This window comes from Eriocheir sinensis, chromosome 44, assembly GCF_024679095.1.
Source record: "Eriocheir sinensis breed Jianghai 21 chromosome 44, ASM2467909v1, whole genome shotgun sequence".
NCBI lineage: Eukaryota > Metazoa > Arthropoda > Malacostraca > Decapoda > Varunidae > Eriocheir > Eriocheir sinensis.
In genome coordinates this window covers 4,679,768-4,702,394 of record NC_066552.1, presented here as the reverse complement: position 1 = coordinate 4,702,394, position 22,627 = coordinate 4,679,768, and the positions used below count along the sequence as shown (strand labels likewise).

The 22,627-nt window shown below is 42.7% G+C and overlaps 1 long non-coding RNA gene across 1 annotated transcript; it reads left to right on the top strand.

The window, feature by feature from the left end:
* Window positions 1-8,730: 8,730 nt before the first annotated feature.
* Window positions 8,731-9,879, top strand: LOC126980333 (uncharacterized). The gene is made up of 2 exons (XR_007733129.1): window positions 8,731-9,185; window positions 9,528-9,879. It is a non-coding gene; the product is annotated as an uncharacterized LOC126980333 (long non-coding RNA).
* The last annotated feature ends 12,748 nt before the right edge of the window (window positions 9,880-22,627 follow it).

Here is a 22,627-nt window from a genome sequence, read left to right as displayed (position 1 = left end):
AGGAGGAGGAGGAGGAGAAAGAAGAAAAAGAAAAAAAGAAAACTTAGAAAGAAAAGGAAATCGAAACAAACAAAGAAAAGGAGACGGTGAAAAAGTATAGTTGATAGGTACATTTTTATATTATAGTTGATTTCCCGTTATTGTAGTAGAGATAGATTTAAAGAGTAGGCTATATGGAAAAGTTGGAAAAAAAGAAGTGCCCGCTAGATGGTACTGTTACAAAGAAAACGGGGGATGAAGAAAAAACTAAAATACATGATCTAGATACACGTCAAACAATATGTATCACCGTGAGGGCTTAATCGTATTCCATCTTATTTGCTTTATCTTTCTTTACACACACGAACTCTGTATTCGGACGTCTTCAATGTACCCACACGTACCCCTTCCCTTTTTCTCCTCCTTCCTGTTCCGTTCACACACACACACACACACACACACACACACTATAGGAGCTCAGAAAACCAATTAGAGACCATCTTGGAGAACATCAGGTATCCAGTAGTGTCTTTCAACTCGCCTTTTTCTGTTCTTGATAGTCAGTATGTGTGTGTGGGTCATTTCAAATCAACGGTAGTTAGGTACTTGAAGAGCTAACGAGGGTGTGATTATCCTGTTATTGTGAAACGAGAGAGAGGGATGGAAGGGAAGGAAGGGAAAGGAAGAAGAGGAAAGGGAAGGTAAGGGGACCAGAGACAGGAAGGGATGTAAAGGAAAGGGAAGATGGGGGAAGGAAAGGGAAAGAAGGAAAGTAATAAGGGAAGGAAAGGGAAAAGGGGAAGGAAAGAAGAGAAGGAGGAAGGGGGAGGAAAGGTATGAAGGGAAGGAAAGGGAAGGAATGGGAGGATGGGAAGATAAGGGGAGGAAAGGGAGGAAGGGAAGGCAAGTGGTTCTTTTTTTTCCTGAGGACAGTGATATGGTTGCCCTCTTCCATTTCCCGCTTTTTCTCTCGCATCAGCCTCTTCAACGTGTCTTTCAGTGGCTCTCAATCACTAATCTCTATGTTATGGTCACTTAAGTTTATCAAGGAAAGGGAATGTCTATCTATCTATCTACCTATCTATCTAAGGAGGCGTATAATCTATCTGGCAGGAGGCTATTAAACTATGTAAATTATTCGGTGGTCATGTTAGGCTATCATACTATGGAAAGTTTGAGTTCCATTGATTATCTAACACTAATTACAGGCTTATTAAATCCTACCACAGTGAATTAATGTAAACTGTCTAACTTATCAAGGAAGGGAACTCTGTCGGGGATGTGATGGTTGGTGAGGGAAAAAATGTAGGCTATATACTATGGTGAATCCTTGCATATTTAGTTTTCTTTTGTTTGTGGTTCCTTATTAGTAGTTTTGAGTATGACTGCTTATTTTTTTCTTTTATTGATGTGGTTGAGACATTCCTCGCATCAAAAACTGAGTATGGAAAATATATTGATGGTTTTTATTTCGGGTTGGTAAAACTGTCACGTCTTCCGTCATCCAACCCGTTCCTTTACTATTTTCCACTTATATCCTTTTAATAACGTAGCAGGTGATGTTTACGTGAAGAATATATTTTACTGTATCATAATCTATCGCTGGGAACATCTCATAGCCGTCGTTTTACCCTATTTGCATTGATGTTACACTTTTTATGAAGAATACTGCATAAACAAAATATTTTCACTTGTTCCCTTTTAGCAACATAGTAGATGATGTTTACGTGAAGAATATAGTTTACTGCATCATAATCTTCGCTGGGAACACCTAATAGCCATCGTTTTATTGTTTAATCACTAATATTACACTTTTATTAAGACTACGAAGAACATGAACAAAAGGCGATCGCTGGTGCCAAAGGTGCCGATTGTTGTACTCAGCCTCTCATATTTACCGATTTCCGACCCCAAAACTGTCTCCTGGGCACAAATAACGAGATTCATTTATACCTATCGTTATAGTCGTTAAATTCTGATGTCTTTTGGTAGTAGTTAAGTGTCAAAAAGCGGTAAATACGATGCTCTGAGGACGAGAACCTGACAAAATCGAGTCTGGGGCAGCGTTGCAAAATTCTCGTACTCTGAACATACATTTATCGTTTTCAGTCCTTTAAACTGTCTCACCCACACAAAAAACGATAGACGATTAAATTTATCGTTGAAACTGTTAGATATTGATGGTTTTCCTTCTTCTCTGCAACAGTTATCGGTTAGAAACTACGAAAATGTGAAGCGATGAGTACGATAGTTGGGCTGGGGGCGGCAGTAGCAGTTGGCTCGGTGCTTTGAAGGTGATTGGTGTGCACTGTACGGCGGTACGTGACAAACTCCTTATTTACGGTGTTATGGCGGTGACGATTGATTTTGCGGTGCCCTGATGATTGTAGCGTGGCTGGGGTGACATCAGGGCGGCGTCAGGTAAGCAGATATTGGTTATAAATGGGGTAATAAGGGAGGTGAAGTGTAGTGAGTTAGGAGGGAGGGAGGGACAGTGGGTTATGGCGGGCATTTTAAATTTTTACTTGTCAAAGGTGATTGTTTTTATTGTGTTGATTTGTTGACTTTTTATGATGTTTATGTTGATTTTGAGGCTATCGGAGGTATTTCGGCTTATGTGGGTGTAGGTTTGTGTGTGTGTGGGTGTATGTGTGGGTGTGTGTGTGTGTGTGTGTGTGTTATTAATTCACCATGGTCTGATAGTGCGCAAGACTTGGGTAAATATGGAGTCACTACGCCCCTGAATCACCCAGATGGTCTTTTTCGTAATTAAGGAGAGTCACTACGCGCCTTCAAAATACGATATTACGCCTCCATATTATAGTTAAGGGACGAAATACATGTCCCTCAGCCATATTTACCGTTTTGTTTTGTTTTCTTTACCCCGGATCTATAGAACCGGTGGCATTCCCTACGGGGGTTGTTGGTTGGCTTCAGTCCGTCACTGGCGCAATCAAGTGTTTTTTTATAGTGATGCCATTCTTTGCTTGGCTCCGCGTGATCCTTTTCAGAGCTTCAATAGAGTTCGGGTTGACATTTATTACCTAAGAAAGCATGTGGGTTGTCTTGTTAAATAGCTAGCGATGAGCGGGACACGAACCTCAGCGCTCCAGAATACTGCGCCCGCACGTTAACCACTCGGCAAAACTATTTATCTCTGTACTTATTCAAACGTACCAACTGACGCTCTTTCAGGTCTTAGATTAAAAATGTTTGAGATGAGATTGGGAAAAAAAGTATCATTTTGACAGTTTATTTCCCGGGTGCAACTTTACATATTTTTTTTAGACAAGTTTCTTCCCCTTTAAATTATAACCAAGACACGCACTTTGACAGATTGGAGTATATACATTAGGAACTTTTGACGGGGGGGGAGAGAGAGAGAGAGAGAGAGAGAGAGAGAGAGAGAGAGAGAGGGGCTACGATGAGGAAGATAAGAAACCAAAAGGATGAGTCAACCAAAATGAAGCAATAAAGGAAGAGGCGTGCTTAGGAGGACTTAGATAAGAGAGAGAGAGAGAGAGAGAGAGAGAGAGAGAGAGAGAGAGAGAGAGGTCTGGAGGCTGATGAAGAAATTGGGAGATAAAGTGAGGATATTGAGAAGGATGTGAAAGGGAGAGAAAAGAAAGGAATAGACGAAGGAAAAAGAGGCCATATGGAAGTAGAGTGAGAGATTGGGAGACAGCGTTTGGAGAGGAAGGGAGAGGGAAAGGGAGGAGAGAGAAATAGAGGAATAAATGGAAGGAGAGGATATGAAGGCAGAATGAGGGAGTGGAAAATAGCGTAGGGAGGAGAGAGGGGCAAAGCGAGAGGGAGAGGAAGAGACAAAGGGAGGAGGGATAAATAGAGAGAAAGGAGAGAGAGGACATTGAGAGTGAGGGATTGGGAGACAAGGCAAGGAGAGGGAGGGTTGGTGGGTAAGCTGGGACCAGGGAGGGTTGGTAAGCGTGCCAGGGAGAGGAGGAGGGGGAGTGAGGGAGAGCTTCATCACCACGTACATGGTTTTCCCATCACCACCACCACCTTAATGACGCCCATCCTCGCTTTTTGAACGCACCCAAAAAATATAAACGTGTTCTTTCCGGCGATGCTCTCTTTTTTGCATTATCTCTGCCTCTCGTCCTTCATGTCAGTAGGTTCGAAAGATAAATTATTACGGAAAAGAGGAATAAGGATTGATAGGTAGTGTATTTTCACGGCAATATCTTTTTTACATTAGTTTTTCTTCTCTTCCTTCCTTCATGTCAGTAGGTTCGAAAGATAAATTATTGCAGCAAAGAGGAATAAGGATTGATAGGAAGTGTATTTTCACGGCTATATCATTTTCACATTATATTTTCTTTCCTCATGTCAGTAGGTTCGAAAGAGGAAATTATTATAGAAAAGATGAATTGATAGGTAGAGTGTATTTTCACGGCTATATCTTTTTTATATTAACTTTTCTTCTCTTCCTTCCTCATGTCAAAGATTCGAAAGAGGAAATTATTATAGAAAAGAGGAATATGAATTGATAGGTTGAGTATTTTCACGGTAATATCTTTTATTATGTTCTCTTTTCTTCTCTTTCTTCGTGACAGTAGATTCGAAAGGGGAAGTGATTATGATAATGTAAAAAAAAAGTAGAATAAGGAATTAAACGGTAGAGACCATAAAAAGATACCGTATATAGCCTAATATTCTATCTGACAATGCTTTTTATTAATTAGTAAGTTTTATTCTCTCTTTGATTGTAGATTCGAAAGAGATGAAAATGATTATTAAAGACAAGTTGAACAAGGAATTGATGGGTAGAGCTTTTTACAACATACATATAAACTTCTTTTTTTTGCTACCTTATATATATTTTCTATTAATTTCTCTTGCTTGACGGTAGCTTCTTAATAATAATGATAGTAGGCTAAATGAGATTCAGAATGAGGAAGTGATTGAAATTATGAAGAAAAATAGATTATACTTCCGGCAATACCCTTTTTAATATATCTTTTACCATCCTCTTCTTTTATGGTTGTTGATATAAAAAAAATAATGACAGTAAATTAAATGCAGAATGAGAAATAGATGGGAGTGATAAAATAATGATATAAACAGGCGTTCCATCCGCCAATACCTCCACATTTATTATATTTTCCCCTTCCATGTTAGATTAAAAGAGATATATAAAGGTTGTAAAGTAAATGCGGAATGTGGGATTAATGCGAGTAATAAAATAATACCTATATAACTTTACCCTCGGCTGTACCTTCTCCATTGTCATTTTTCCCTTATTTTCCTCCATAATAGATTTAAAAAAAAGGAAAATAATGATAAATGTAGATGGAGGTACCGAGGAGTAGGCTACAGAGAGCATTCGAATAGAGAAATCAGTTTGTTCTTTCCTACAATGCCTTCTTTTTTTATCTATTTTCTTCATTAAAAAAAATATAGTAATGATGATAAATGAAATGAATGAGGGACTGTGAGGTGAGGAATGGATCTAAATTATATATAAGCGTGTTTTCCGGTAATACCCTTTTATATTTATCATCCTTATCCTCTTCCTTCTTGAAAAAAAGTTATGACATGAAATACAGAAAGAGGAACTAGTTTGCTGTAGTGCGTCTAAAAATATGTGTTAACGTGTAAATTTTCGGCAATCCCTTTTTATATACATCGTTTTTCTCTTCCTTCATGAAAAGCAAAATAGTAATGATAAATGGAATGCAGAGTTGAAGTAGTGAGAGGTTCAGAGCCCTTCCACAATTATATATAAATACTTCCTTGCGAGACCACTTTATATTTGTCTTTCTCCTCTTCTTCCACTAAAATAGAGTTATAGTAATTAGATGGAATGCAGAATGTGGTGTTAATAAGTTCAGAGCGCTTCCACAATTAAAAGTAAACCAGTTCATTGTGACTTGTTATTTAATTTCCGCTGATAAACAAAAATAATGACCGAACAGAAATAATCTGCAGCATAAAGAGATAAACAGGAAGAGTTCATCAATATCGTATCTGGCAATATACTTTTTTTACCATTGCCTTCCTACATGAAATAATAATGTGAGTAATTGAAGCTCTTACAAAAAGTGACTTCTTATATAATTCTTTCTTTAACCTTCATAATATAGATACGGAAAAAAATAACCTTGTAATTTAAATATAGATATGGGGATTAAAAATTACTGAACGTTGTATTAATTTTTCTTATGTAAAAGTTTACCTCTTACTAACCTAACAGTAAAAAAGGAGAAAAAATCGGCTTTAAATCTTTTCCCCTTATTTCCTCGCCTAATCTAGCTAAAATAGGGAGAAGAAATAACATAATAATAATAATAATAATAATAATAATAATAATAATAATAATAATAATAATGTGGTAAATGTTGCACAAATAATTAGAAGCTGTAGGGTCGTAGTGTAAAAGGAATATTCATTTATTACACACATTACTTACTGACCATGAGAAATGCGGAGGAACGAAATAATTGTGTGTGTGTGTGTGTGTGTGTGTGTGTGTGTGTGTGTGTGTGTGTGTGTGTGTGTGTGTAGAGAGAGAGAGAGATTAGCAAGTTCACATTATATCTATTTATCGTTTGTTCTTAAAAGGAAAATAAACATAAATTCGTGTACATAGAAATGAGAAAAATTATGTAAAGTATCACACACACACACACACACACACACACACACACACACACACACACACGCTGCCAATCCACGTCAGCTTTGAATTAACTGTGTGAAAACCCGGAAAATGAGTCCCTCCTACACCCTACACCCCCCCCTTTTTACCTCCCCATCCCTCCCCCTCCTTCCCTCCTCCCCTCCCTACCTCCTCCCCTTCCCTCCCCTTCACCTTCTGCTCTTTTCAAAGCGAGACTTTCCTAATCATCCCAGCTTACAAATCTTGGGATGAGACCGGAAAGAGAAAAAAAAAGGGGGAGGGCAGGATGGGAAGAGGAGGGAGGTGATGTGAGTGGGAGAGTGGGTGGAGGGAAGGGAGGGGAGGGACGTGAGTGGGAGAGTGGGTGGAGGGAAGGGAGGGATGGGGAAGGAAGGGGAGGAGAGGGACAAGTTGGCTCTCCCGGTAATCTAAGAGCCGGGAAAGGGACGGAACACTCTCTCTCTCTCTCTCTCTCTATCTCTCTCTCTCTCTCTCTCTCTCTCTCTCTCATACGCCTTCAATTACAAGCAAGAGATGGCGCTCGTGATAAATGACTCCTGGGCCTCGAGTTTCCTTTTACGTCTTACACTTGCTCCTCCTCCTCCTCCTCCTCTTGCTCTTCTTCTTCTTGCTCCTCCTCCTCTTCCTCTTCTTCTTCTTGCTGCTTCTCCTCGCCCTCCTTTTTATATTCCTCCACCTCCCTTTCCTTCTCCTACGTCTGCTCCTTCTTCTCCTCCTACGCTTCTTCCTCCTCCTCTTTCTGTTTTTCCTTTCGCTCCTCCTCCTCCTCCGCATCCTCATCCTACGTCCGCTTCTCCTACAGTTCCTCCTCTTCGTTGATTTTTTTTTTCTCTTAAATGAATGTTTTTTTTTCATATTTGTTTTCAGTTTTTAGGCTTTTCATATTTTTTTGTATTGGTTGATATGTATTTTCTTTATTTTTTTTTCACCTTATTTCGTGTGCAAGGTTGTTGAATTTTATGACATCTTTTTTTATCTTTTTTATAAGGCTTCTTAATCAAACATTTTCTCTATCATCCCTCCTACCCCCTACCCCTCCTCTGTCTCTCACACACACACACACACACACACACACACACACACACACACACACACACACACATTTTCCAGTTAGCTCTTCTATAAAACGAATTATTGTTCCTATATTTTTTAACTATCCCAAATCCATGAATTAATCTCCCTTCCTCTTCCCTCTCCCTTCCTATTCCCCCCTTCCACCCCTTCCCTTACCTGTAACCTCACCTGTCCCACTAACCATACCTGATATCCCCCTTCCCTCCCTCTTTCCCCCATCCCCACTTTAATCCCCCTACCATTCCCCTCCCTATTTTTTCTCACTCCCCCTTCCACACCTCCCCCCACCTAGATCCCCTTCCCTATCCCCCTTTCACCCCTCCCTCCCATCTCCATCCCCTCCCTATCCCTTCCCATCCCTTCCAATCCAATCCCGGGTCCCATCACTTCCACCACCTCTATCCCCTACCATTCCCCTCTCCCCCTCCCATTCCCCCACCTCGATCCCCTGCCCTATACCTTCCAATCCCCTTCCCCCCCTCGATCCCCTACTATTCCCCAAATCACCGTCACGCCAGAGAGTATTGAAAACGACTCTTTATGGCATCAATTAAACTAATGCCTGAAGATTGGCGGGTGTTTTAAAAGTCTATGTATGGGCGTTTGGCTTTTATTCCCCGTTTTATTGTGTGTGTGTGTGTGTGTGTGTGTGTGTGTGTGTGTGTGTGTGTGTGTGTGCTAATCCGTATTGTGAGGTTTTTGGAAGCGTTTCATGAAGGGAAATTTATAGGTTTTGTTTTGTCTTTATTTCTATTGTGTGTTTTTTTGTCATTTTTTTGTGTGTTTTTTGTTTGGTGCTATGCGTGTATTAGTGTGTGTGTGTGTATGTGTGTGTGTGTGTGTGTGTGTGTGTGTGTGTGTGTGTGTGTGTGTGTGTGTGTGTGTGTGTGTGTGTGAGAGAGAGAGAGCGAGAGAGAGAGAGAGAGAGAGAGAGAGAGAGAGAGAGAACCCTATACAGATCAGAATCAACTAACTTCCATTCCCTTTTTCCTTTTCTCAACAGACCAGAAAAAAAGAAGAAAACCAAACCAAGGAAACGGACCCTCACCTTTACACACACACACACACACACACACACACGCAAGTCACGCCCAGCTGCAGACGTGAGTGGGGTCCATGTGTCTTTTTGCGAGCCTTTGATATGAGGATGCATTTTGGACCGACGTGCGGCGACCCAGGAGGTACTGACACGGGGAGACACACCCGACACACACCTGACGCCCGTGAGCCCTAGACGTTAGTGTGGACAGTGAGTGGAAGGAGTGGAGGGTTTGGGTGTGGTGTTCCTGGTGGGTTTGGGGCGTTCTGAACCACCACCACTATCACCTCCACCTCCACTACCTAAACTACATTCTGACGCCATATACTCCACTGCCTCCACCTCCTCCACCATCATCAACAATAAGGACACTTACAACATCCACAGCAACATCTTCGCAAGCCTTCCATAGCCTGCAACGTCGGAGTGGTGAGTGTTGCTTCTCTTTGTGTTGTTGGGAGTGTTTCAGAAAGTCTCTCTCTCCCTCTTTATGGTTGTTTATACTTTTTTTTAATTAGATATTACGTGGTAATAGTCAGGCTTTATAATCAGTCTCATTTACCGTCTTCATTTCCTCTTTTTTTATTTATATTATGTCTATTAGTGTTACCTGAAAAAAAGGGAGACGATGATTTTCTCTGCATTTACCAACATTATTATTATTATTATTATCATTATTATTATTATTATTATTATTATTATTGTTATTATTGTTGTTATTGTTGTTATTGTTATTATTATTGTTGTTATTATTTTTATTGTTCTCCTCAGTTATCACCGTCATCATTATCATCAAAAGACAGCAACACCATCACCATAAAGGGTCAACACTGGTGGTAATAATAATAATAATAAGAAGAAGAAGAAGGAGAGTGTAACGATAAATATCTTTTCGTGTTTCGTATCGAGAGAGAGAGAGAGAGAGAGAGAGAGAGAGAGAGAGAGAGAGAGAGAGAGAGAGAGAGAGAGAGAGAGAGAGAGAGAGAGAGAGAGAGAGAGAGAGAGAGAGAGAGAGAGAGAGAGAGGCACCAGACTAGGATCTTCTCGACTCTCCTGAAGAATGACTTTGTTCTGATTTCACTCAAGCAGGAAAAAATAAAATAAAAACAAAAGTGAAAGAAGAGGAGACTCGCATTGGTTTAATTCTATGCAAATGACACGATGAAGAATTGGACACACTGTAATTCTTCACTAAGTCTGCCAGGAGGAGGAGGAGGAGGAGGAGGAGGAGGAGGAGGAGGAGGAGGAAGAAGAAAAGCTGAAAGATGACGACGAGGAAGAGGAAGATGAGGTGTAGAAGGAGGAGGAGGAGGAGGAGGAAAACGATGGCGAAGAGGAAGAGGTAGATTAGGAGGTGTAGAAGGAGGAGGAGGAGGAGGAGAAGGAGGATGAGGATGAGGGGGAGAAAGAAGAAGAGCTGAAGGATGACGACGAGGAAGAGGAAGATGAGGTGTTGATGGTGGAGGAGGAGGAGGAGGAGGAGGGGGAGAAAGAAGAAGAGCTGAAGGATGACGACGAGGAAGAGGAAGATCAGGAGGTGTAGAAGGAGGAGGAGGAGGGGGAGAAAGAAGAAGAGCTGAGGGACGACGACGAGGAAGAGGAATATCAGGAGGTGTAGAAGGAGGAGGAGGAGGGGGAGGAGGAGGAGGGGGAGAAAGAAGAAGAGCTGAAGGACGACGACGAGGAAGAGGAATATCAGGAGGTGTAGAAGGAGGAGGAGGAGGAGGAGGAGGAGGAGGAGCAGAAACATGGAAACCTGGAAATACAGGCAACAGAAAGCCTATTGGCTCATTACGAGGTCGCCCGCCTGGGTGATTTAATCTGCTCGACCGCCACTTGGGGCTTGATGAGCAGATGAAAGCACCTCGATATTGAGGAGCAGATGAAAGCCCCTCGTTATTCAGTTTACTCCCGACGCAGCGAAATGACGGTCGATTCTATATTTGAAGGAGTTGATGGTATTCGCATTCACTACTTCTGAGGGAAGATTGTTCCAGTGGCGGATGACTCGGTTTGAAAAGAAACTCCTTCCCATGTCTGTGTTACATCGACTCGACTGAATGGGTAAACCGTTATTTCTAGTTCTTGAGCTGGTTTGCAGTTCAAAGAATTTGGAGTAATCGACGTTATTGAACTTTTTTAGATACTTGAAGACTTGAATCGTATCCCCTCGTAGGCATCTTTTCTCCAATGCAAAGAGATTGAGTCGCTTGAGTCGTTCCTCGCACGGTTGAGCCCTGAAGGTTGGAATCATCTTTGTGGCGCGTCGATGAATCCTTTCCAGTAAAGCAATGTCCTTTATGTAATTAGAAGACCAGAACTGTACTGCATACTCGAGGTGCGGTCTTACCATGGAATTATACAAGGATAGCATCATGTCTGGTGTTTTACACTCGAAGTTCCTCGCTATGAACCCGAGCATAGTGTTGGCTTTGTTGTATGCTTTTTTACAGTGATTCGCGTGTTTCAGGTCACTGCTGATAGTGACGCCAAGATCCTTTTCCTCTTGCATCGCCTGCAGAGGTCTCCCATTCATGATGTATGTGTGGTTACTATTTTGGGACCCAATGTGCATGACTTTGCATTTGTCAACATTAAAAAACATTTGCCATTTTTCCGACCATTTGATAATGTGATTGAGGTCTTTCTGAATGATTTCGCAGTCGGTCTTTGTGAGGGCCTTTCCACCCACCTTGGTGTCATCTGCAAATTTCGATATTGTGGATTTCAGTCCTGATTCTAGGTCATTGATATATATGATTAAGAGGATGGGTCCCAGCACTGACCCTTGAGGCACTCCACTAGTGACTGGAAGCCAATCGGAAGGCTGTCCGTTAAGTAGTACTCGTTGTTTTCTGTCGGTGAGCCAATCTCTTATCCACGCGATCAGATTGGCTCCAATGCCCGCCGAGTGCAGTTTCTTAAGGAGTCGCTCGTGCGTTACCTTGTCGAAGGCTTTCTGAAAGTCCAGGTATATAACATCACTGGGGATGTGGGCATCCCAGTTCTTATATATACCTTGGAAGAAGTCTAATAAATTTGTTAGGCAGGAGCGCTTGTTTCTGAAGCCATGCTGGGTGTCGGAGATTATGTTATTGTGTTCTAGAAACTTAACAAGTTTATCTCTAATAATCTTTTCGAGTATTTTTCCTGCCACTGATGTCAAACTTATGGGCCTGTAGTTTAATGCAACGCTTTTGTCTCCTTTTTTGAAAATCGGTGTTTCGTTCGCCATCTTCCAGTCTTTCGGGACCTTTTTCAGTTGAACTGACCGGTTGAATATGTTAGTGAGTGGCTGAAGTATTTGTTGTTTAAGCTCTTTTAATAACCGCGGGGACAAACTCTCGGGTCCCGTTGACTTGTTCGTGTCGAGTTTGTCCAAGTACTTTTTTACTTCTTGGTCGCATATTGAGTTAATTTCCAGGGGCGTGATCTCACTCGGCGGGTCAGGGCCCTCGGGAATGGTTTCGATGTCCTCGACTGTGAATATGGATGCGAAGTTACTGTTGAGGATTCTGGCCATCTGTTTACTGTCCTGAGTTACTGATCCAGTCTCGTCTGTCAGGGGACCAATATTGGATTTTACTTTCTTTTTCGATCTTATGTACGTGAAGAATTTCTTGGAGTTAGTTTTGATTTCGCACGCTATTTGCTTTTCATAGTTGCGTTTGCTACTCCGAATGAGGCTGCGACAAGCTCTGAAGCTGTTGTGGTACTGTGTGCTGGCTTCGGCCGTAGCATTCTCTTTCATCAAATTATAATTTTTTTTTTATTTTTTTTTTAGGTTTACTGCCCTTTTTATTTCTCTGGTCATCCACGGTGGATCTACGGCCCCATTTACTCGCCTGGATTTCGTAGGCACTGTGGCCTTCTCTACCTGCAACAGCTTATCTTTGAGGACGTTCCACGCGTTGTCGATTGTATTGTCGGTGATGTCAAGTTGGTCCCAGGTCGTAGGGGGAAGCAGCGCACGGGCTAAGTTGAAATTTCCTTTTTTGTAATCTGGTATCGCTGACGGATTAACTACGAGTTTGTGACATATGTTGACATTAAAACGGATTAAGTGGTGATCGCACCCATTAAGTTTCTCACCAACTGTACAGTCGCGAATGAGGTCGGGGTCGCTTACTAACACCAGATCCAGCAGATTGTTTTCTCTTGTTGGTTGAGTTACAACTTGTGTGAGGAACGAATCCTCCACCATTTCTATAAGCCTGTTACCCTCTTGATCTCCAGTCATCAATCCCCAGTCAATGTTAGGGCAATTAAAGTCCCCAATTATAATTGCTTCCTTGCTTTGTGTTAGAGAGTGAATCTCTTCGTAGAGGGTAGTGTCATCGGCTGCCTGTTGTTTCGGAGGCCTGTATACGGTTGCAAGTGTTAGTTTCTTGTTATTTGCGGTTATTTCCACAATGACAGAGTCGTATTTCTCTGCGTCCTGTTTGTCTATTTTTATGGCAGGGAGTGTACTTTTTACGTAGCAAACTACTACTCCTCTTTTCTTGTGCTTTCGACTTTTGTGGAAGCTTTCGTACCCAGGGAATGACAGTTCGGATTCTAGATGTGTAGAGTTGGCCCAAGTCTCTGTGATGGCTACCACATCTGGTTTCTCTGTTGGAATATACGCCCTAATTTCGTCCTTTTTGGGTATTAAACTACGTGCATTTGTGTACATGATAGAAATGTGACCCCTGTTTTTGCCGTGACGAGTTGTACCAGTTCGCTTGTCGGAGGCGTCGTTAGTTACACAGTTTCTTGTGAGTCGCACCGACGCTACGGGTTTGTTGATCAAGGGCTGTCTTTGCCCCGTTCTCGCCCACCGTTTTTTGAAAGGCTTTTCGAAAAGCTTTCCACTGCCTCGTCCAGAAGCTTCCCGAAACCCGCCGAACCAACCTCATTCAGGTGTAGTCCATCGACGAGGAAGATGATAAGGTGTAGAAGGAGGAGGAGGAGGAGGAGGCAGAATAGCAGTAGGAGAAGGACGAAGAAGAGGAGGACGAGGGCGAGGAACAGGAACAGAAAGAGGAGAAAAAGGAGGAGGAAAAGGATGAGAATGAGGAAGGAGAGGACGGGAGGAAGAGGAGGACGATTAAGAGGAATAGAAGAAGAAAAAGAAGAATAGGAGAATCATGACGAGGAGAAAGATGATGAAGATGATGAAGATGATGAAGATGATGAAGATGATGAAGATGATGAAGATGATGAAGATGATGATGATGATGATGAGGATGATGATGAGGATGATGATGATGATGATGAGGAGGAGGAGGAGGACAATAATGATAAGAAGAAGGAAGAATAGAAGGAAGAGAAGACCGAGAAGAGGGAGAGAAGGGAAGAGAGAGAGAGAGAGAGTAAGACCTGAGAGAGACAGAAAGCTAAAAGGAAAAACAAAAAATAAACAAAACTCACAAACTCCGCCTCCAAGAAGTCAGTCTCTCTCTCTCTCTCTCTCTCTCTCTCTCTCTCTCTCTCTCTCTCTCTCTCTCTCTCTCTCTCTCTCTCTCTCTCTCTCTCTCTCTCTCTCTCCGTTTTCAATTAGCAACAGAAAATGAACGTAAGGAAAAGCCGGCAACTTCCCTTGACAAAGAATAATGCGTTGGAGGAAGTCACCGAGTTGTTGGAAATGTTTCTTAGGCCGAGACTGTGATACCGAGACAAGAGAGAGAGAGAGAGAGAGAGAGAGAGGGGAAAGGAAAAAGTAGAAAGAGGAGGAAAGACTGATTAGAAGAGGGAGAGGGAAGTAAGAGGGGATAAAAACATGGAAGGTACAGGAGGAGAAGGATGGAAGGAAAGGGAGGAACAGAAGGAGAAGGAAAAGAGAAAGATGAAAAACTGAGATAGGAAAAAGATGGAGAGAAGACGTAGAGGGGGGGCTAAACACACACACACACACACACACACACACACACACACACACACACACACACACACACACACACACACACACACGCCGCGTCGCCCCCTCACCCACAATGGCACAAATCTCCTCTCTGTAGTCAATTAATTCCAGCAATCAGACGGCGCGCGAAGACAATGGTGGTGCAGCCAGGTGGTGGTGATCCGGTGGTGGTGATGGTGGTGGAGGGAAAGGTACTGGTGATAGGCTGGGCGGTGTTGATATGGATGCTGGTGTGGTGGTGGTGGTGGTGGTGGTGATGGTGGTTTCAAGAGGTGGGTGTTAGTGTTTTGTTTAGTTTTGTTTAATGGAGGTGATGGTGTTTTGTTGTTGTTGTTGTTGTTGGTGGTGGTAGTGGTGGTGGTAATGATGGTGGTGGTGATGGTGATGGTGGTGGTGGTTTCAAGAGGTGGTTGTTTGTGTTTTGTTTAGTTTAGGTTTGTTAGTGGAGGTGATGGTGTTGTTTTCTTGTTGTTGTTGGTGGTGGTGGTAGTGTTGGTGGTGATGGTAATGGTGGTGGTGATGGTGGTGGTGGTTTCAAGAGGTGGTTCTTAGTGTTTTGTTTAGTTTAGGTTTGTTAGTGGAGGTGATGGTGTTGTTTTCTTGTTGTTGTTGTTGTTGGTGGTGGTGGTAGTGGTGATGGTGGTGGTGGTGGTTTCAAGAGGTGGTTGTTAGTGTTTTGTTTAGTTTAGTTTTGATAGTGGAGGTGATGGTGTTGTTTTCGTGTTGTTGTTGTTGTTGGTGGTGGTGGTGGTGTTGGTATTGGTGTTGGTATTCTTGTTTAATCTTTCTATTTCTTCATCTGGCATTTCCTTTTTTTTTCTTTCTTCTTCTAGTAGTTGTTATTGTATTGTGGTCATTTTCGCTGGTCCTTTCTGATGTGAAGTAACGGTGGTGGTGGTGGTGGTGGTGATGGGTGGTAGTCATTGGCGTGGTAGTGGCGGTGATGATAGTGCTGATCTCTCACTGTCTTAACTGCACACTTGTTTTGTTAAAGGCTGTGTGTGTGTGTGTGTGTGTGTGTGTGTGTGTGTGTGTGTGTGTGTGTGTGTGTGTGTGTGTGTGTGTGCTTCCCATCTACTATTTCTTTTCTTGTTTCTTGTTTCCTTTTAATCACAGAGAAATAGTAAACTTAAGCCTCCCTACATAAATGATAACCAGATCTATGGATATCACTATAGAAAGGTGAAAAATAAGCTGAATGAACCGTAAGGTTGATAATAAGAAATAAAAGTTAAAAGAAGCAAAATAATTCTTGAAGTTGTAAATAAGAAAGGCAAAAGGGGCATCAATTACCTTATAGAGACAAACAAACTTAAAACTAACAAAAAAAGAACACACTAAACACACCAAAAAAAGAATAAGTAAGAATAAGAAAAAAGTATAAGGACGTTAATAAGGCGAAACATTGAGATGAATTCAATTATACTATAGAGAACATCAAAGTGACTCAAACCTATAAAAAGGTGAAGGAAACACGCTAAATAAACGTATGAATGACGTTCCTTAAAGGTTAAAACGGCAGTGAAGTGTAGAAACGAAAAAAAAGATGAAAAGAGTAAAGATGGAGTTATACAATTCTTTTCCTCTGGCGTGTGCGTATTGTGTGTGTTTGTGTGTCTTAGGGTGGGGGGGGGGGGGTGAGACAGGTGGGATGCAGGTGGCTAGGAGCTAAGTGAACACCTGTATCACGTGACTCGCCGCAGGGAAGGTGTGCAGCCTCAACTTTACCTGGGCTCCTGAATACATTTTGGCGAGGTCTTTGGTTTTCACTTTTAGCTGCAAGAAGATGGACACAGTTGAAGAGTGATCTAGCATTCAGCTTAGTAGTAGTAGTAGTAGTAGTAGTAGTAGTAGTAGTACCGGATTAGGACGTACCGATTGATTTTTTTCTGATAAAATTTCTGGTTCTGTGACGTAATTTGAATACGTATAGTTCTAAGCATAAAGGCGGTTAATTAGCCATTCAGGTCATTATGTTGTACGGTTGTTAGTAAGTGGACGGCTAAGGAGAACCTGGCGAAGGTGAGATCGGTGATTTAGTGATCTAGATCAGTGGTTCCCAACCTATGGTCCGCGGACCGGTGCCGGTCCGTGGCTTATGATTTGCTGGTCCGCCAAATTGCTTTACTTGTGACTTTTTGTTTTGTTCATGATTCAAGAAAATAATAATCTGTCAAAACATTTTTTTTCAAATAAGTAGTAATAATGAAATAAAAATTGAATGAAATGTTTAGAGTATGGTGTAACACCCGCCGGACAGACGAGGAAGAAGAAGAAGAAGAAAAAAAAAGAAAGAAGAGAGAACGAGAGAAAAGAAGAAAGATAGAAGAAAGAAAGAGAAGAGGAACTAAAGCTAGCGAGAGGGAGATCGGATTTCTAATTTCATTTGTAAAATATGAGATATTACGTTTTGGTGTATTGATAGATACGCCTTGCAATAGGTACATGAATCTATCACCGTGACAGCTCGTCTTTTCCATGTCTACTGTAGTATATACCAAGTGCTGTAGTTAGTGTTGTATTTTTTTCCCCTCATGGCGTCCATTTCAATAATTGAGCCTTTATAATCACTTTACTTTGTATAATGTGAACCATTACATTACATGGTATTGTCCCACTGAATTTCAAATTGCTAAAAAAAATAAAATATGTATTTGGACTATATAAATGTCAGTGTATGCTTGGAGCTATGCCTATGGCACTGGTCCGCAGGAGTTTTTTCATTTGGTCGACTAGTCCGTGGCTTTGAAAAGGTTGGGAACCACTGATCTAGATAACTCAATCGCTTAAGTATCTGGGTTATAATATCATACCATTAGTTACTAACGACGGATAGACTTCATTGATTTAATTTCCCTCAGACTTCTGTATAATAACCTCCATGGAATACTCTATACACTTCCCTCTTTTACATCTAACCTGTCTAGTCTACCACCACCCTCTTCATCCCTCACCCGTCCTACCCCTCTCTCCCTTCCCCTCTCTCTCCCTCTCCCTCCCTCCCCGCCGCCATGCACTCCCATCACTCCGACATGCACCTGCCATGTCCAAATTACCATAGCCATAGCCACGTGCATCGCTACGGGCCGAATGAATAACCTGTTTGCGCGTGTTCGTATGTGTATGTTTATGTATAGAGGGGGGCGGGAAGCGGGCCTGCATATCGCTGGAAAGGTTCGGGTACAAGCTGAGCGAAGGAGGGAGCGACCGGCCGTGATGTACTTGTTGGAGGGAAGAGGAGGAGGAGGAGGCGGAGGAGGAGGAGTAACAGAAATAACCGTATCGTGGAGAGGAAGGAGAGGAAAGTAAAAGACGACATACCCCAGCTTGCAACTACATCTACAACAACAACAACAACAACAGCAGCATAACGAGTGGCGGCACTAATAAGAAGCGAACTCGTCGGCGAAGAGACAAGGTGAAGGGAACCTAGGGAAGTGAACCAAGGATGAAGGAAGTAGAAACAGTATATATAAGCAGAGATCAGTATTGCCAACACAAACAAATTCAGGAACAGACTACCAGTAACAGTGACAACACTTACCACTACTACTACTACTACTACTACTACTACTACTACTACTACTACTACTACTACTACTACTACTACTACTACTACTACTACTACTACCCTTCCTGCACCAGTAGAAGTAGCAGTAACAGACATAGCATCAGCATTAGAAGTGAAGCATGCCAGCCACTTCTATAAAATGAACCCAAATTGGCGACCATCCCATTCCTCGACCCACGAATCCCCATCACACACAGCATATCTAACGCCCGAGAACTCCCTATTACCCCCATTACCCTCGTTACCCATTACCCTAACCCTCATTTTATATTATGAACTCAAATTCGTGACCTCCCCATCCAGTTCAGACCAGTCCCTATCACACACATTACATCTTCCTGTGACGCCCCAACTCCCTGGTCGATATTTTTGTTGGACGCTTTCGGCTCTCATATCAATTATTTCCAGAGGCGAAAAAGGAGATTATTCGGGTTCTTATGAGTGGTATTTTAGGTTCATGGTACAGAGGAAGGGTCAAACTACCACCAGGGCCATAAAACTACCCCTGGAAATGCCCACAACTCCCACGAAAGCCTTGTCAAATAGGTGAGCTTGGGCGACGAAATATTTAAACACACGACCCAGGCGCGACTCCCTCTACCCCTCAGCCATTAACCCGTCTTTTGCCATATGTCTCACCTTGCTGATCCACACGTCGGGGCCAAACTACCTCTGGAAATGCCCACAACTCCCACGAAAGCCTTGTCAAATATGTGCTTAGACGCCGAAATGGTTAAGCATACGACTCGACCCAGGCGCGACTCCCTCTACCCCCTCAGCCATTAACCCGTCTTTTGCCCTACGCCTTGCCTTGCTGATTCACACGTCGGGGCCAAACTACCCCTGGAAATGCCCACAACTCCCACGAAAGCCTTGTCAAATATGTGCTTGGACCCCGAAATGGTTAAGCATACGACTCTGCCCTGACTCCCTTTACCCCTCAGCCATTAGCCGGACTTTTGCCCTACGCCTTGCCTTGGGGGGCCACACGTCGGGACCAATTTTGGGTGGTGAGGCCGTAATGGTCGTGATGGCCGGGGATATCTCACCGTAAGGGCCGTATTTGCTGCGTGTCCAGAGAGCCGCTCCCCGCCCGCTCGCCAGACATAGCGGGTACTTTATCATTGTCCAGGAGTCCCCACGCTCTTTGGTGCTTCCCCCGTCCCCTCCTCCTCCACCTCCTCCTTATACTACTTCTCCTTAGGCCGGCAGACTAGCTGACTTCTGCTTAATGTTATAGTGCCTGCTTTTTCTGCTACTACAACTGCTACTTCTACTGGTATTGCTGCTGCTACTGCTTTTGCCTCTCCCATCAGCTCCTCCTCCTCCTCCTCCTCCTCTTCTTGGTGTTATAGTGCCTCCTGCTTGGTGGTATAGCGCCTGCTTCTGCTACTACTGCTGCTACTTCTATTGGTATTGTTGCTGCTACTGGTTTTGCCTCTCCCATCAACTCCTCCTCCCTTTATCTTCCTTCTCCATCTCCTCCTCCTCCTCCTCCTCCGACAGACGACGCTGAATCAGGAGTCGCTAATGTGATCTCCGTTTATTACTGTTTCAACTCCCCTCCTCCTCCTCCTCCTCCTCCTCCTCCTCCTCCTCCTCCTCCTCGATCTATTCCCTTTCACCCCTCTCCCTCCTCCCTTTATCCGTGTTTTTTTTTTTTTTTTTTTTTGTCCTAGATCTCGTTCCCTCGCCTCCTCTCGCTCTTATTGTCGTCGTTGTGGTTATTGTGGTCCTCCTCATCTTCCTCTTCCTCTTCCTCCTCGTACTCTTCCTCTTTATCCTCGTCTCCTTTTACTGTACTTAACTTTCCCTTCATCTTGTTTCCCGTTTTTCGTGTTTACAATTTTTTCTGCTTTTTTTTTATATTGTATTAATTAAGACTGACTTGCCCTCATTGTAACACTTTCTCATTCACTCAGACTAGATAAAGATAGATAAATAGATAGATAGATAGATAGATAGATAGTTTAGTGATTCATACATAACAATTCAACTCTTTCGGGATATTTTACTGCTTGAATATTGTCGCTTTCGTTCGTATTCGTGTTCGCTACATGTTTTATTTTGTGTGTTTTTATTCGTGTTTTTTTTTTCATGTTTATAAAGAGAGGAAAATGTTTTAACTCATGCGCTTGCTTGTTAATAGCTTAAAAGGCTCCAATGCCGTACTACAAAGGATCAGTTATGTGTTCCTGTGTGTTAGAGAGAGGGAGAGAGAGAGAGAGAGTAAATGAATGAAAAAGATAGATAGATAGATAGATAGATAGATAGAATGATAGATAACGAAAGGAATAATGGAAGAGAAAAAAGAAAGAGAAAATGAAAACACAAAGAGAGAGAGAGAGAGAGAGAGAGAGAGAGAGAGAATTTCCCTTTACTTTTTTGTCATGCGTCGATTATATTCTTACTCTGAAAACTTTTTGGAAAATCGGGAGTGACTTTTTTATTTTATTTTTTTCCTTCGTCCGAAAATTTGTATGTATAAAAAAATCGTTCGTGTATATCGTAAAACGGCAGTGGAATGTTGTTGTTGTTGTTGTTGTTTAGTTTATCTTCATGGCTGTTTTTTTTATACGTTCTCAGTCTCATTTCTCTCTCTCTCTCTCTCTCTCTCTCTCTCTCTCTCTCTCTCTCTCTCTCTCTCAGTTTATTGATAGTTTAAACTTTTTCCGTCTCTATCTTTTTTCTTTTTCTTCTCTTCTTCTTCTTCTTCTTCTTCCTCCTATACGTCTCACCGCTGTCCACCTCCACCACCACCTCCTCTTCCTCTCTCTTCTCCCCTCTACACCTCTTCCTCCTTCTCCTCTTCTTTCTTTTTGCTTCTTTCTTCCCCTTTCCTTTACCGATCCCTCATTTTTCCTACTTTACCCTTTCCCTATCCCTCCCTCCCACTTCCCTATCTTTCCCTCTCCTCTCTCTCCCTTCTCTCTATCTCTGTATTATCCCTCCCTACCTTTCTCCTTCTTTCTCCCTCTCCCTTCCCTTCCCTTCCCTCTCTTCTCTCTATCTCTCCATTTTTAATATCATCTTTTCTATTCTCTCTCCTTACTGTGTGGTAGCTTTCTTTCTCTCTTTCTCCCTTCCCTCCACTCCCCTCCCCTTCCCTTCCCTTCCCTTCCCTTCTCTTCCCTCTCCCTTCCCTCCCTTCCTCCATCTCTCCAATCTGGTATCATCCTTCCTCCCATCGTTACCCTCCTTACCATATCTCTCCCTTCTCTCCATCTCTCTAGTCTCTTTGTATTCTCCCTCCCTCTACCTCTAATCGCCCTTCTCTCCCCTCGTCAGTTCCATCTTGAATTCTCGCCTTTCCTCAATTTTTTCCCCTTCGGCCCATCCGCCTCTCCCCTCTCTCTCTCTCCCCTCTCCTGGCGCCTTCTGTGACTGTCTTCTCTCCCTCTCTCCCCTCTTTCTTTTCTCCCTTTTAGTGTCAATCTCTCACCCATGTCCTCTCCTCCTCTCCTTCCTTATTTCTCTCTCTTTCTCTGGCTTTCTCTCTCTGGGTTTTGTCTCCTCCGTTTCCTTCTCTTCCCCCTCCTCCTTCTCGTCATTTGTTCTCCTCCGTCTGTTTCCTTCCTATTTACCTCTGTCTCTGTCTCTTTATCTCTGTCTTTCTGTATCTCTGTATCTGTGTTTTTTTTTTTTTTCATTTCTTAGTTCTGTCTGTCTCGGTCTGTCTCTGTCTCAATCTCTATCTCTGTATCTTTCTCTGTTTCTGCATCTCTAAGTTCTGTGTCTCTCTGCATTTCTGTCTATTTGTATCTCTGTATCTCTGTCTGTCTCTCGCTGTCTTGTTAGTCTCTTTCCACTCTATTCCCCCCTAACTGCCTCCCCTTTTGACAGGCATCCTCTCTCTCTCTCTCTCTCTCTCTCTCTCTCTCTCTCTCTCTCTCTCTCTCTCTCTCTCTCTCTCTCTCTCTCTCTCTCTCTCTCTCTCTCTCTCTCTCTCTCTCTCTCTCTCTCTCTCTCTCTCTCTCTCTCTTCCTCATTTATCCTCTCCTTGTTAGCCTCTCTCTTCTTGTTAGTATTTACCTCCCCTCTTCCTTCCCTCCCTTCTTTCCTTCATCTTCCTTCCTTCCCCTCAACCTCTCCCTCATCTCTATCCCTTTCTATTCCCTCCTTTCTATCTTCCCTTTCTATCCATTTTCTTATTTTATCCCTTTCTTCCATATCCTCTTTGCTTCTTCTTTCTCTCACTCCCCTTTAATTCCCCTCAACTCCCCTTTCTCCCCATATATCTTAGCTTAACATCCTCTTCTCTTCCTCCTCCTCCTCCATTTCTTTAATTCATTCCTCTCCTCCTCCTCCCATATCTATTCCTCTTCATGTTTTTCTTTTCCTCCCATTCTTACTTTCTTTTCTTCCATGTCTTTATCTTCCCCTTTTATCCTCCTCATC